General features: G+C 38.0%; 1 long non-coding RNA gene across 1 annotated transcript; it reads left to right on the top strand.

Annotated features, from left to right (window-relative positions):
- Positions 1–442: 442 nt before the first annotated feature.
- Positions 443–2021, top strand: LOC123094664 (uncharacterized). Its single transcript, XR_006445909.1, has 3 exons — positions 443–941; positions 1013–1698; positions 1799–2021. It is a non-coding gene; the product is annotated as an uncharacterized lncRNA (long non-coding RNA).
- The last annotated feature ends 1028 nt before the right edge of the window (positions 2022–3049 follow it).

Genomic DNA, 3049 nt, shown 5'->3' on the forward strand with positions numbered 1-3049 from the left:
GAAATCACAGTATACTGATAATACTTCATATGCAAACAGGGCCTAATATTTGTTATTTTATGCAGTGTGCAATGGATTTAGAGTCCAGATGATGTTACAGTAGTACTATTTGAACTGTCATCATATTTTCGAGGCATATGTTCAAAAGTTCTTCATGTTGATGAGCTTGACCATTTGGAAGAAAAAATCAAACTTACACTCTGCAAAATGGAGGTGGTATTTCCTCCTGGTTTTTTCACTGTTATGGTGCACTTAGTTCTCCATTTAGCAAGTGAATGTAAACTAGCAGGACCAGTTGCATATCGGTGGATCTACTTCATTGAAAGGTAAATTATTGAATATACATTGATAACTTTTGAACATCTTTCTCTCCTAAATTTATTACAATCTTTTTTTCATATACGTTTATAACTTATTGGATATATGTGCTATAGGTATCTTGGTGAGCTAAAGTTCTTTGTTCGAAACAAAGCTTGTCCAGAGGGTTAATTTGCAAAATCTTTTTTTATCGGATTAATGCATGACATTTTGTTCAAGATATCTACACGGTTTCTCCACCAAGCATAACCAACCATCAAGGAATGATGACAACCCGGAGGACTCTGAATCTTCAATATTTTCACAACAATCTATGTTGTTTCCTCCAGTACGGAAACCGTTGGGAAGACCAATGGCATACACTTTAACGGATAAGGAAGCAGCACAAGCCACCACAGATATGTGTTGCTCATCTGTGATGCTGTGCAGCCATATTTGTTGTAAATGTCATGCCACTACCTCTTAATTTGTGAATTAATAAGTTTTGAACTGAAATAGTGGTCTTTGTATTTTGTAGAGAACATGGGGCTTATTTGAGAAGGAAGAATCGCAAGAAACACATAGATCCAAGGACCTTAGAGAAAATGCAGCATGAACAATTTCCTGAATGGTTCAAGAATCATGTAAGTACAATGATTCAATTTATTTACGATTAGAATGTAGCTTATGCACTCTATTATTTGTGTTCCTATAGGTGATGCAGTTGGAGAGGGAGAAAGGTAGTGATAGCATCGGTGAGGAAATTAGATGGTTGGCCCGTGGTCCACTTGAGGTTGCAACAAAACATAGAGCATTCAATATTCAAAGGATACAGATTTAGACCGAAGCGTTATGACAAAGTAACTCAAAATAGTGGAGTTGTTGTGACAGCAAAAACATCAAGCTACTCTTCTACACGTGATAGAAATCCTATTCTTGGAAATGTCATGTACTTTGGAAGGATTGTGGACATAGTTGAGTTAGACTATTTCCGAAAAAAAATTGTGGTGCTGTTGAAATGTGAATGGGTTGATGCTACTGAAGGAAAAGGTATGCAAATAGATAAGTATGGGTGTAGACTTGTGAATTTCTCTAGTCTGACTCTCACTGGTAAAAGGGCAGAGGATGAACCTTTTGTATTAGCCAATCAAATTGACCAAGTATTCTACGTGGATGACCATCTTTATCCAGGATGGTCAATTGCTTTGAAGATGATGCCTCGAGATTATTTTGATATGGGTGAAGAATGAAATGATGTGGAAACGGAACCTTATCATGTTAGTAAATTCTTTCAGCTTTTTGATACTGCCCATCAGAAAAAATTTGGATCAGAAGAGATATAGAGGGAGAAACTGTAGATGCTCCTATAGTGTCGAGTGATGACACAGTACCTGAATAAAGGTCACGTTCAATGCGATTTAGTTATTTACATTCTTAGTAGCATTGCTGCAACTTATGTCATTCTGGATATGAAACTTACCACTATTGCTTCTGAATGCAGGTTTGATGGATAATCAAAAAGTCACCTATCTGAATATGTGGAGCCTAGTTGAAGTGACAAATTCATTAGTGTTATTGCTATTTTTTTCTTTAATGTTTATGTACTTTATAATTCAGACAAGAAGATTTGTAGGTGTGCATGACTAAAGTGTCAATACTTGATCCCAAATATGTTGGTTCCACGAACAGCATAAAAGTTTTAAATAGGCTGGTTTCACAAACTCGATCAATACATTGGTGTTGGTTGTCATCTTTCCAATACATCATGAGTTGCAGTATCTATAAAGTGTGAGTTACATACTATTTTTGGTTCACAAAACAGAGAGTGAGAAAGAGAGAAGGAGAGAAACAGAGTGGCGGAGGCAGAAATAATTTTCAGATGTATATTACTCCCTCATATATAGATACATGGATTTCTTGTCAAGTAATTCCGGACGGAGGTTTATATTTAGCAAATATACAGCACAAATTCGAAAAGCTAAATATTAACACTCAAAATACCACTACATGAAAATTATATGGATGGCTATTCACCAAGTTACTGGACGAAACTAATCAATTCATCTTTTATCAATGGGAAGGCATGAGAATAAATGTACAGCATGATTATAACTAGAAGACTGAAGAACATAAAGTCATACTCCCTCTGTAAAGAAACGTAAAGAAATATAATTATTTGCACCAGAATTTAGCAGAAACGTAAAGAAATATAAGTATTTGCACCAGAATTTAGGTATGCCATGCGCCAAACCTGGCCAGATAGCTGGCTTCGGCACTGCTCCGTGTCTGGTACAGCACGCCTTCAGGAGGGAGGGGGGCTCGCGGTGCATCAGAGACCGCGTCTGGTGTAGCGCGACCAGTAATTCTGATGCAGGTTTGGCGTGAGGCGTAGGGCGTAGGGCCAGGTTGGAATTTCAGCAACGCTGTTTTTTTTACAAAATTTCATACCTTTTTATTATACTCCCTCCGTCTCACAATATAAGACGAGTGTCAAAAACTTTCTTATATTATGGGACGGATGGAGTAACATATTAATGATATTAAAACACACATATACAATTAAGTACGCACGCTCAAATTCCCCTGAATCGACTTGGGAGAGGTTTGTGGGCGTCCGGACTCGTGCTAATATACTTGGTCTCTGCCATAGTGCGTACAGTGCTGTCGTTGGTCTGATCAACCGATCACGTGCCTGTTTTTGCCAAGCACGCCCCTGAGCATGCGCCTACCACAGATCGAGCCACGGGTTGTC

This window comes from Triticum aestivum, chromosome 4B (genome assembly GCF_018294505.1).
Source record: "Triticum aestivum cultivar Chinese Spring chromosome 4B, IWGSC CS RefSeq v2.1, whole genome shotgun sequence".
In the NCBI taxonomy this organism is placed as follows: Eukaryota; Viridiplantae; Streptophyta; class Magnoliopsida; order Poales; family Poaceae; genus Triticum; species Triticum aestivum.